The sequence below is a fragment of the Theropithecus gelada genome, chromosome 3, assembly GCF_003255815.1.
Source record: "Theropithecus gelada isolate Dixy chromosome 3, Tgel_1.0, whole genome shotgun sequence".
NCBI classification, from domain to species: domain Eukaryota; kingdom Metazoa; phylum Chordata; class Mammalia; order Primates; family Cercopithecidae; genus Theropithecus; species Theropithecus gelada.
The window spans coordinates 156,168,104-156,180,741 of NC_037670.1; the positions used below are offsets into that span (position 1 = coordinate 156,168,104).

At 40.6% G+C, this 12,638-nt stretch overlaps 1 pseudogene across 1 annotated transcript; it reads right to left on the reverse strand.

The window, feature by feature from the left end:
• Window positions 1-1,229: 1,229 nt before the first annotated feature.
• On the reverse strand, window positions 1,230-1,751 carry LOC112621179 (annotated as a pseudogene). The gene has a single exon (XR_003118678.1). The product of XR_003118678.1 is annotated as an NADH dehydrogenase [ubiquinone] 1 beta subcomplex subunit 9 pseudogene (transcript).
• Between the last annotated feature and the right edge of the window lie 10,887 nt (window positions 1,752-12,638).

Sequence of the window (12,638 nt, forward strand, 5' to 3'; positions counted from 1 at the left end):
TACCATTTATTTAAAAATCTATGGTATCTTTTTTTTTTGAGACAGATTCTTAGACTGTTGCCCAGGCTGGGTGCAGTGGTGTGGTGTCGGCTCACTGCAGCCTCTGCCTCCCAGGCTCAAGTGATTCTCTCACATCAGCCTCCTGAGTAGCTGGGACTACAGGTGTGTACTACCATGCCTGGCTAATTAAAAAACTTTGTAGATACACAGTCTTACTATATTGCCCAGGCTGGTCTCAGACTCCTGGGCTCAAGCCACCCTCCTATCTCAGCCTCCCAAAGTGCTGGGATTACAGGTGTGAGCCACCATGCTTTGCCTAAAAATCTACTATTTCCTCATTGAATCTCCTTTGCTCCTTTGTCAAAGATAGGTGGTCTGTCTTGCGTGGGTCTGTTTTGGACTCTTTTATGTTCCACTGATTTATTTGTCTATTCTTCCTCCAATATCATGTTGTCTTGATTACTGTACCTTTATTAGCAGTGTTAAAGTCAGGTAATATCAGCCTTTTGACTTTGTGCTTCTTTTTCAGTATCGTGTTGATTATCTTGTCTTTTGCCTTTCCATATAAACTTTAAATCTTTTTTTGATATTCACAAAATAACTTGTTAGGATTTTGATCAAGATTACATTCAATATATAGATCAGTTGGAAATAATTGACATCTTAACAATATTGGGTCTTCCTTTCCGTGAACATGGAATATATTTCCATTTATTTGGATATTTGATTTTTTAAATCAGACTTGTTTTCCCTAAATAGATTCTGTATTTATTTTATTTATTAGATTAGAACCTAATTATTTCAATTTTTTGGTGCTGACATAGATGATGTATTTTTAATTTTATAATCCATTTTTTTCCTTGTGGGTATATAGGAAAGCAATTAAATTTTTTGTATTAACCTTGTATCCTGCAATCTTGCTATAATTGCTTGTTCATTTCAAGACTTTTTTGTTTTTGTTTTTTGTTTTTTGGTCAGTTCTTTGGGATTTTCAACATGGACAATCATCACATTTGCAAACAAAGACAGTTTTATTTCTTCCTTCCTTATCTGTTTATTTTTTTTATTCTTATCTTATCGTCTTAGCTAGGACTTCTAGTATGATGCTAAATAGGGTGGTGACAGGAGACCTCTTTCCTTGTTTCTGATTTTCAGGGGAAACAATCTAGTTTCATCATTAAATATAATACTAGCTGTAGGGGTTGGCAAGCTTTCTTTTTTTTTTCCCTATTTCACTGATTTTTTATTAGAGCAAGTGTATGTTCTGTAGTGTATTTCACGCACAAGCATGAAAGATGAGGTCTCTCTCTCTCTACATGGACTGCTCCCGGGGTCTGGCCACAATATGCCACCACAGTGGGGGCAAATCACCTTCCTTTTGGGCAGGTGGCATTTGCTTCTGCAGCTGCTTAACCTCTCGTTTCCAGCTTTCCCTCCGCAGTTTCTTCCACCGTTTTCTCTTGGCAAAGTAATCAGGATACTCTGCCTTCTCAGAAGGATGCCAGTCTTCTAAGCACCATTCTGGTACCTTGTAGCACTCATATGTCACATAGGAGGCATCCCTAGGAGAGTCAGGGAAGATGTATGGCTGTGGATGCTGAAAGTACCAGAATTCTTCCTCAGCCTCCTTCAGCAGCTGGGTGGCCTTCATCATATCCTTTTCATTCTTATGTTCTTCAAACAAGGCTCTCATCAGATAAGCAAATTATTGGTATTTGTCGCTTTGGATGCACCACAACTCGAGGTGGTGCAGCGCCTGCTTTTTTTTTTTTTAATTTTTTTTATTATACTGTATGTTCTAGGGTACGTGTGCACAATGTGCAGGTTTGTTACATATGTATACATGTGCCATGTTGGTGTGCTGCACCCATTAACCTGTCAATTAAATTAGGTATATCTGCTAATGCTATCCTTCCCGCCTCCTCCCACCCCACAACAGGCCCTGGTGTGTGATGTTCCCCTTCCTGTGTCCAAGTGTTCTCATTGTTCAATTCCCACCTATGAGTGAGAACATGCAGTGTTTGGTTTTCTATTCTTGCAATAGTTTGCTGAGAATGATGGTTTCCAGCTGCATCTATGTCCCTACAAAGGACATGAACTCATCCTTTTTTATGGCTGCATAGTATTCCATGGTGTATATGTGCCACCGTTTCTTAATCCAGTCTGTCATTGATGGACATTTGGGTTGGTTCCAAGTCTTTGCTATTGTGAACAGTGCCACAGTAAACATATGTGTGCATGTGTCTTTATAGCAGCATGATTTATAATCCTTTGGGTATATACCCAGTAATGGGATGGCTGGGTCAAATGGTATCTCTAGTTCTAGATCCTTGAGGAATCTCCACACTGTCTTCCACAATGGTTGAACTAGTTTACAGTCCCACCAACAGTGTGAAAGTGTTCCTATTTCTCCACATCCTCTCCAGCACCTGTTGTTTCCTGACTTTTTAATGATCTCCACTCTAACTGGTGTGAAATAGTATCTCATTGTGGTTTTGATTTGCATTTCTCTGATGGCGAGTGATGATGAGCATTTTTTCATGTGTCTGTTGGCTGCATAAATATCTTCTTTTGAGAAGTGTCTGTTCATATCCTTTGCCCACTTTCTGATGGGGTTGTTTGTTTTTTTTCTTGTAAATTTGTATGAGTTCTTTGTAGGTTCTGGATATTAGCCCTTTGTCAGATGAGTAGATTGCAAAATTTTTCTCCCATTCTGTAGGTTGCGTGTTCACTCTGATGGCAGTTTCTTTTGCTGTGTGGAAGCTCTGTAGTTTAATTAGATCCCATTTGTCAATTCTGGCCTTTGTTGCCATTGCTTTTGGTGTTTTAGACATGAATTCCTTGCCCATGCCTATGTTCTGAATGGTATTGCCTAGGTTTTCTTCTAGGGTTTTTATGGTTTTAGGTCTAACATTTAAATCTTTAATCCATCTTGAATTAATTTTTGTATAAGGTATAAGGAAGGGATCCAGTTCCAGCTTTCTACTTATGGCTAGCCAGTTTTCCCAGCACCATTTACTAAACACAGAATTCTTGTTTTGGTCAGGTTTGTCAAAGATCAGATGATTGTAGATGTGTGGTATTATTTCTGAGGGCTCTGTTCTGTTCCACTGGTGTATGTTTCTGTTTTGGTACCAGTACCATCCTGTTTTGGTTACTGTAGCCTTGTAGTATAGTTTGAAGTCAGGTAGCATGATGCCTCCAGCTTTGTTCTTTTGGCTTATCATTGTCTTGGCAATGTGGGCTCTTTTTTGGTTCCATATGAACTTTAAAGTAGTTTTTTCGAATTCTGTGAAGAAAGTCATTGGTAGCTTAATGGGGATGGCCTTGAATCTATAAATTACTTTGGGCAGTATGGCCATTTTCATGATATTGATTCTTCCTATCCATGAGTATGGAATGTTCTTCCATTTGTTTGTGTCCTCTTTTATTTCATTGAGCAGTGGTTTTTAGTTCTCCTTGAAGAGGTCCTTCACATCCCTTGTAAGTTTGATTCCTACGTATTTTATTCTATTTGAAGCAATTGTGAATGGGAGTTCACTCATGATTTGGCTCTCTGTTTGTCTATTATTGGTGTATAAGAATGCTTGTGATTTTTGCACATTGATTTTGTATCCTGAGACTTTGCGGAAGTTGCTTATCAGCTTAAGGAGATTTTGGGCTGAGACGATGGGTTTTCTAAATATACAATCATGTCATCTGCAAACAGGACAATTTGACTTCCTCTTTTTCTAATTGAATACCCTTTATTTCTTTCTCTTGCCTGATTGCCCTAGCCAGAACTTCCAACACTATGTTGAATAGGAGTGGTGAGAGAGGGCATCCCTGTCTTGTGCCAGTTTTCAAAGGGAATTTTTCCAGTTTTTGCCCATTCAGTATGATAGTGGCAGTGCCTGCTTTTAAAGCCTCAACACCTTCTGCTGATGGGTCAGGTAGACTGCCGGTGCAGGGAACGCCACGACTGTGCTGACCTTCAGTGGCCTTGGGGATAGCTGGGCGACTTTCTTTATTAAGGTAAAGAAGTTTCCTTCTACTCCAAGTCCACTGTTTTTTTTCCTTAAATAATGAATAGGTGTTGGACTTTGTCAAATGTTTTTTCTGCATCTATTGATATGGTTGTATATTTTTCTTCTTTAGCCTGTTGAGGTTATGGATTACATGAAGTGATTTTTGTTTATTTATTTATTTTTTGAGACTGAGTCTCACTGTGTCACCCAGGCTGGAGTGCAGTGGTGCAATCTCGGCTCACAGCAACCTCCGCCCCCAAGGTTCAAGCGATTCTCCTGCCTTAGCCTCCCAAATAGCTGGGATTAAAGGCATACACCACCACGCCTGGCTAATTTTTGTATTTTAGTAGAGACGGAGTTTCACCATGTTGGCCAGGCTGGTCTTGAATTCCTCACCTCAAGCACTCTGCCCGCCTCAGCCTCCCAAAGTGCTGGGATTATAGGCATGACCTACCACGCCCGGCCTGAAGTAATTTTTGAATGTTGAGCCAGCCTTGCATACCTGGAATAAAACTCATTTGTCATGGTGTATAATTCTTTTTCTACATTGTTGGATTTGATTTGCCAATATTTGGTTGAGATTTTTTACATCGGTGTTCATGAAAAATATTGGCTTGTAATTTTTCTTTCTTATAATGTCTTTCTCTGGTTTGTTTTGGTATTAGGACAATGCTGACCTCATAGAATGAGTTAGAAAATGTTCCGTGTGCTTCTATTTTCTAAAAGAGATCATAGAGAATCAGTATAATTTCTCCCTTAAATGTTTGGTAGAATTCACTAGTAAAACCATCTGGACTTGGTATTTTCTGTTTTTGGAAGGTTATTAATTATTGAGTCAGTTTCTTCAATAGATATAGGTTATTCATATTCTGTTTCTTCTTGTGTGAGTATTAGTAATTTATACCCATCAAGGGATTGGTCTATTTCATATATTTTATCAAATTTGTACACATAGAATTGTTTATATTCCTTTATTATACCTTTAATGTTCACGGGATCAGTAGAAATAGCTCCTCTTTAATTTCTAATATTAGTAATTTGCAGTTTAACTAGAGGTTTATCAATTTTACTCATCTTTTGAAAATAATTAGCTTTTGATTATGCTCTTATGTTTTTAAACTAGCCTTTATTATGCTTTTAACAATCACGAGATCAGTAGAAGTAGCTCCTCTTTTATTTCCAATATTAGTAATTTGTAACTTGACTAGAGGTTTATCAATTTTACTGATCTTGTGAAAAACTAGCTTTTGATTTTGTTGATTTTTCTCTATTGATTTCTCGTTTTGACTTCCATTGATTTCTGCTCTAATTTTATTATTTTGTATTATGCTTCTTTGGGTTTACATTTCTATTTTCTCCTTAATTTCATAAGGTAGAAACTTAAATGATTGATTTTAGATATTTTTTCTTTTTTAATGTGTGCATTCAATGTTAGAAAATTTCTTCAAAACCCCACTTTTGCTGCATACCACAAATTTTGATCAGTTGTATTTTCATTTTCATTTAGTTCAAAATATTTAAACATTTATTTAGAAAAATCCAGTCAACCTGGGATGCGCAAGGACTATGAGCAAGAGAGAAGCCACATTGTTTTAAACCACTAGGGATTTTTTTTTTAAACTGTAGAAAACTTTGCCTATCCTGCTGGTAAATGAGGACAAAGGATTTTGTAAGCGTAGCAGTCACAGTGTGTAGTTTCAGGCAACATAAACCAAATCTGGTTGATTTAAGCACGCACAAAAAAGAATTTATTAAAATGAATATTGGTAGTTCAGAATATCTTCAGGAAGCCTAGAGTATCTGGATTGTAGGCTATACACCTGGAAGCAATGTTCCTAATCATGCAACAAAACTAAGGGAGTGAAGACACCATTGTTGCTGCAGCCCAACACTGATGCTGAGATTGCCTTGCAGACACCACCGACACTGGATGCTGCCCTGGGAACCTGGGAGTAGCTGCTGCCACACATCAACACAGTGAATTCTCTCAGCTCCTGCCTCTTCACAGTTCTTGCTTCCAATATAATGTCTGGGAAGGTGCATATAGGTTAGTTCAACAGAATGAAAACATCTGCTGTAGTAAGCAACAAAGTGATATAACTGAAAGAGCTCTAGACTGCAAGATGACCTGGGATGCAGTCCAGACGCTCAACATGGTGAGCCTGAGCAAACCCCTTTGCCTTTGAGACCTTGTAGGGTGGCATGAGGATGAAAGGAGGATGAAAGTGGTTTGAGGGCAGTAAAATTTTCTATCAATATATGTTATTATGTGTTTGCATGACCAGGTGTGGTCAGCACAGTACCCAGCAACTAACCCGCCACCAGGCACAGACTGGGCACTCAGTATTTAGAGCAAATAAAAGGTCTAAGCTTGTTCAGTTTAAAGATTTTGACCTCTCAAGATCTATCTTCCCTGCTAGAATGTAAGGACTTTTCTAGGGAATTTTTTTTTTTTTTTTTTTTTCAGACAGGTTTTGCTCTTGTTGCCCAGGCTGGAGGGCAGTGGTGCAATTTCGGCTTACTGCAACCTCCACCTCCCAGGTTCAAGTGATTCTCCTGCCTCAGCCTTCCCAAGTAGCTGGGAATATAAGCATGTGCCACCAAGCCTGACTAATTTTGTATTTTTTTAAGTAGAGATGGAATTTCTCCGTGTGGGTTAGGCTGGTCTCGAACTCCCGACCTCAGGTGATCCGCCCATCTTGGCCTCCCAAAGTGCTGGGATTACAGGCATGAGCCACCGCGCCCAGCCTTTTTCTAGGGATTTTTATCTGCTTTCTTCAATACCATGGCTCCAGCTGTAAGAGCAGGGCCTAGAAGAGTGGGTCCTCAATAAATATTTGTTGAATGAGTGAATGAGTGAGGTAAATGAATGAATATCTATTCTGTCATCTGAGACCAAAATATTCCTAGCCCAGACCCTTATTTCTAAGTTCTTCTAGGAAAGTTCTTCCTGACTTAGTTCTGCCCTTCTTCAGCTGCTGTAAAGGGGCTTCAAAAAAGTGTCCAATAGTCCAAGCAGCAAACTTCTGTCATTGTTTCTCTGTCACTGTCTTATGATAAGGGCCTGCTTGGTGCTTTGAAAGGAAATTGGCCCCAGTCTCTAAATATTCTTTATAGCCCAATGATGTCTTTGCTTTTTTAGCTGTACTTTTCTCTTTCCAGTCTGGATTATGATTTTCCCTTGCTCAGCTGGCCCCTAGCATAACTAGTCTAACTGTATCACTATCTACCTCTTACTGGCAGTGATCAGCCCATAAAAGGACTGCCATTTGACTTATCCTAGTGTCATACCCAAATTCATATCCTGACCACAGAAAACACAAGATAAGGGCTATTGGTCCTAGAAAGGACTTTGGAAGTCATCCAAGCTTGCTTCTTTTGAGGGAGCCTCTGCATTTGCTGTTTCCTCTGCCAGGACAGCATCTCCCCTTGATCTTTTGATGGCTATCTCCTTCTTGTCATTGGAGACCTCAGTATAAAATTCACCCCCTCCCACAGGTCTTCCCTGGGTGCTCCATCTGAAGTAGCTACCCAGGACCTCTCCATCATAAGACTACATTTTAATTATCTGTCTATTGCTTACCACGATTTTACACACATTCATTCATTTATTCATCATGCAAGCAGATTAACAGCTCCTGGACACATATTGGGAGCTCAATAACATTTTTTGAATGAATAAATCCAGTTCAGGCCCCTGGGAAACTCAAGCCCAGAGAAATAAAGTGACTTTAAGAAGGTCCCACAGCTCCTTAGTGGAACAGCATGGACTAGAACCCACGGTCCTTGACTCTTGTCCAGTGCTTTTCCCACCATGCCAGTTTTCATAGATAAAGATAAAAAGAAGGAACATCTCTTGGGCCCCCAGTAGGTATCACCTTCTGTGGTGGTCGCTCTGAACATGTTAGTCAAATTATCCTTATGATGACCCTATAATGTAGGTAGAGTTCAGATTTTTATAAATAAGGATAGAGAGTCTTTGTGATGCTAAGTAATTTGCCAGGTATCCCACTGCTATAGAGTGAGAGCTGGGATCTGACCCTAGCTTGGTCCGACTTTCAAGTTTTTTGGACTGCTTCAGCTGCGTGACACCTCCAGGTAACATTTGTGCTTTATTAGCATTTCTGTACAGTAAATCTAAGCAGTGAGTAATAGGGAAATTTCAGGCACAATGGAAGGTTGACAGAAGGCATGGGGTAGGGAGGCTATACAGGTTTCCTGTTGCTCTTCAAATCACACTGTAGAAGTGACATCTGTCTCTTTGTCTCACAAGTGAGGCTTACTGCTCTAGAGTCCTCGGATGTCACACTGTGTGAGTAGCCTCCAAAGGTGTGTGATTAGCCTCCAAAGGTGTGTGACGCGAATAGCAGCTCTGCCTGGCTCCATTCAGTTTTCTCCTTGGGAGGACAAAGAAAATTGGGATGTGTGTAATTTATGCCCAAATGGCTAGAAAAGAAAACATCTCATCAAAGATTTATATATTTCCAAATGTAAAATAAAACTTGTAGACCAAATGCTAACAGAGCCCATGCAGCCCTTGGTGTCCTCCACCTCTGTTTACAGCCTAAATCCCACATTTTTTTCTGGTTCCACCCATTCCTTTTTCCTCTTGAGCTCATGTTGCATCTACTTGGCTGATTCCTAACCTTGGGCAAACTTAGTTGTCCCTTTCCCCTGCTCTTTCTCTAGGTTGCAGAATAGTTTTGGAGTAACCACATAGTTCTCATCAATCTATGTTCTCCTGCTTCACCTGGGCCTTTGATGCAACTTAGTGGAGCTTTCGCTCTACTCTGGTTGCTGGCCTTTTCCTGTCCTCACTGTTGTAGGTAAAGCCATTCGTGATGCATTCAAAGATTTAAAGATGCTGGTCCAAGTGCAGACACCTGGTTTGATAGCATAGAGGGAGCTCCAGGACTCAGGGAAAGGTGTTCTCAGCACCTATAACACCTATAACAGTTTCTCAGGTAGTGGCAAAGAAAAGAAAGGTAAGAAGATTCTGGCAGTTCCCTGGGCTTTTATTATAAAAATCCAAAAACGGCCTCATGGGCTATTTACCAAACTCTAGTAAAAGATTTAAAGGTCATTGTATTAGAGACTGTGGTCTTCCTTCCCTTGCTTGATATCTCACTTTCCTTCTTTCTTTCCACAAAAATTGTACAACTATTCTGTGCCAAGCACCATTCTAGGTTCTGGGAAAGACAGGCTAAAATCTCTGATATCCTGAAACTTTCATGTAGTAATTGACTATCATCACGTACTTTCTAAGGTGAAGCATCCTCAGTTCCTTGCATCCCAGGCACCCATTTGTTGGCTTCTCCTCCACTCATTAAGCTTAGTTACATTCTTGGGCTGAAACAACCTCTTGGGGCTCACATCTAGTTCACTAGATTTCTTTTTTTCAGAGACAGTGAAGAATAAAGGCAAAAGCAATAAGGATGCAAAGAGAAGATACACCTGTTCAAGACAGAAACCCTCAAAGCAGCTCTTGTAGCAAACCAAAAATTAAAAGTAATTTTGGTTGAGCTGAGATCTCCCTGAACTCAAAAGCACAGGTGTAGGGAGATGAGAGGAAAGAATTATCTTGGAGATACAGTAATAAGCTAATACAGCGTGCATGACAACTTAGGGACTGAGAATTCATAAATATATTCATGTTTTCTTCCCAGTCAAATTGATTAAATACCCAAGCACAAAGTTAGACTGAAAGAGAGATTGAAACAGCAAGAGAGAGAAAGGAAAAGCGAGCTACAGAAGTTCTGGTAAAACATATCAACTCTGGACAAAGACTACTTCATCAAACGCATAAACAGCCACTGCCTGATACATTAGAATCTGGAAGTATCATAAATTAACTGCCAAGAAACTTTGCGAAAGGTCATATTTAACATTAATCAAGCTCTGGTAGTGGATATTTCCATGGTTAGAGGAGAGAGGAAAAGAAAGACTACTTTCTCTGCATTGCATTTTCAAAATCACTTTCTAACTTTTCAGCAAGAGAAGAAAAAACCAATTTCTAGCTGACTTAGGGACAGAGATTTAATTCTCTCATCACCTGGGCACCCCTCAAATGTGAGTATCGAGGCATATGAATGGGAGGGGGCATGGCTGTTCATTTTCTGATTAAGTCCTTTTGACTGCTTTCAGTCACAAGGTAGTCTTATTTTGAAAAGTGCCCATACATAGGTAAAGGGATGCCTGTGGAAGCCACAGAGTAAATGAGCAGCTTAGGAGCGGGGACACAGTCAACAGAAAGTTGAAGGTGAAAGAAAATGAACAATTGTCCTGGTGGCAGCCAGTTTGGGACAGAGCCCACTTTCTTTTAGGCTATGGTCTCTTGAGCCAGGATCTAAGATGCTGGGTCATTTAGTAGGACCATAGGAGATACTGGACTGGCCATTCCTGGGTCTTAGCATCCCCTTCCTCTGAATGGGTGTGACAACAATTACCTAGAGAGTGGATAGCTAATGTGTTTACTCATCTGGGTGAGAAAGCAGTACCATAAATCCAGATCATTAATTTTCTGTGTCTTCTCTAAGATGGCCATTTTCTTGATCTGACTTTATATGGATGCTCTTTTTTTTATTGCTGGTTACTTCAGATACTTATCTATTCCTTTTTTGTCAATTGCCTTCTTTGACTGGAGATTCTAATTTGTCCCAAGACTGAGCTACGCTTATGTGTGCACTTATTCAACAGATACTTAAGAATTTGCTTCGTGCGTCAGGCTTTTATTTACATGCTGAGGGTACAGCTGTAAACCAAACAGACAGAACTTTCTTCCCTCATAATATATAAAAAAATAGGCATAAGAAACACATTACACAGCAATATGACAAACATAAATAAATGAAGTGCATGGAAAGTTAGGAGGTGATGAGTGCTATGGGAAGTGAGAGGAGAGTTTGGGAGTGCCTAGGGAATTATGGTTTTAAAGAGTGGTCAGTGCAACCTCATTGAGAAGGTGACATTTGGCCAGGTGCAGTGGCTCTCACCTGTAATCCCAGCACTTTGGGAAGCCAAGGCATGTGGATCACCTGAGGTCAGGAGTTCAAGACCAGCCTGGCCAACATGGTACAACCTCGTCTCTACAAAAATACAAAAATTAGCTGGGCATGATGGCAGATGCTTGTAATCCCAGCTACTTGGGAGGCTGAGGTGGGAGAATCGCTTGAACCTGGGAGGCGGAGGTTGTAGTGAGCTGAGATCACACCAAGCCTGGGAAACAGAGCAAGACTCCATCTCAAAAAAAAAAAAAAAAAAAAAGAAGATGACCTTTAAACAAAGCCTTACAGGAGGTGAAGGAGGAACCATTTGGATGCCGAGGGACAGAGCATTCCAGGCAAGAGAATAGCAAGTGCTAAGGCCCTGGGAGTGTGGAGTGTCCTGGTGTGTTTGAGAAACAGCAAGGAGGCTGTGGTGTCAGGAGCAGAGTAAAGGGGAGAAGCTAAAGAGGTGCCTAGGGGAGATTTTCTATGGCCTGGCAGGTCAGCACAAGAACTCTGGCTCTTACTGTGAGAGAAACAGAGTACTTTTGGAGGGTTTGGGGCAGAAGAGGCAAAATTTTCCTTACAAAATGACTCACAAAGGTGTTTGCTCTGTGTTATTCAGATTGACTCTAATTACAGAGAAGAAAAAAGAACTCATCCTCTAAACTCATAGGCACCAAGGGAAGCTGTGGGCAAGGTAGGGCTCTCCTTCAGCAGCCCCTTCTTTGTGCACTTTTGCCTTTGCACAAAGTCCTTGTCAGTGAGTGGCATGGGCCAAAGCATGGGCCAGGTGCTGTGGGCCAGTAAGACACTGATCCTGGACCAGGCTGGGACACTGGGCAGCCACAAGCATAAATGGGGAACACTCAGAGACGCCTCCAGAGGTCCTGGGTGGGAGGCAGATGTGAAGGGTGACACCCCATTGTCTCAGAGAGTGTGGCTGAAAGGCTAAGATTGTTCATTGCTGTTACAGTATTCACTCTCCCCTTCTTTGTAAATAATTCCCTGGCTTTATCAGGCATTGTCCAACTTTCCTTGCATCCAGGGCTTCCAATTAGAAGCAAAAGCCACAGAATGGGGCTTCCAGGAAATCTTTTTTAAAGGGGCTAACTATAACTATACTCAAAGGAATGCCCCATTGCCCCTTTCTACTCCATTTCCTCCCGATGGCTGGAGCCACAGCAACTATCTTGCGACCTTGTGGATAAAAACAAAGAGCTCAGGTTGGTAGAAAAATAGAGAAGTCTGGATTCACGGTGCTTCCTTACCAATCCTCTACTACTTACCTTTGGTTTTACTTTATGTGGGGGTGTGAAAGGTGCTAAGATGAAAATGGAGTCATTAATATCAAGAAAAATCTAACAAATAGAGCCAGAGAGGCTATGTAGAGAGGTTTCTCATGCTTATACGCCTGGTAACAAAAGCTATCACAGAAGACTGTAAAAACCACAACCTTGTGCAAAGGGCATTGCAACTTTACACAAAAAATCCTTCTGCAAGGACATCTACCCAGCAACTGCCTGTTTAACCTCAGACTGGCATCATCCTTGTCATTGGTCTTTGTAGCCAAGGATAATTATTTCAAAACAGTTATGCAATTCTCCTCATTTTCTCCTTTAAAAACCTTTGTCTTCCCTGAATATAC